This window comes from Penaeus monodon, chromosome 33, assembly GCF_015228065.2.
Source record: "Penaeus monodon isolate SGIC_2016 chromosome 33, NSTDA_Pmon_1, whole genome shotgun sequence".
NCBI classification, from domain to species: Eukaryota; Metazoa; Arthropoda; class Malacostraca; order Decapoda; family Penaeidae; genus Penaeus; species Penaeus monodon.
In genome coordinates, this window is record NC_051418.1 from 24,308,471 (window position 1) to 24,308,859 (window position 389).

Consider the following 389-nt stretch of genomic DNA (forward strand, 5'->3'; position numbering starts at 1 on the left):
TGTGTATCAATTGGTCAAAAACTCTTATAATGGAATAGGTTGGTGTTTCCACAGTATGGATTTCCTATCCTCTACCCCATTCCCATGCAAAACCTGTCGCTTTGTTGGCTGTTTATTCGTTAACGCAAAATAACAGAGTCCAGCAAAGTTCCTCGTGTTTTTTATTCATGAAGCGTGAACATGTCGGCTAACTTTGTATAATAAAATGAAGCAAGTTTACAGAAATCTGGCGGCGCAGTTGGCGACCAAACAGTGAGCGAATCGGAAGGCGTGTTGATGCTCCGAGACACGAAGCCTCGGGCGAAGCGTGTCGGGTCTCGCGGTTCACTTCGGTTTGTTTGCGAATGTTGCAGATGTTGCTTGGGACTGATCTTGATCTTCGGGATTTC

General features: G+C 45.2%; 1 protein-coding gene across 1 annotated transcript in view; it reads left to right on the forward strand.

Annotated features, from left to right (window-relative positions):
- The window catches only part of LOC119594179 (restin homolog), a gene marked incomplete at its 3' end in the record, with an annotated part of 178,844 nt that overhangs the window by 9,081 nt on the left and 169,374 nt on the right, over nt 1-389 (forward strand).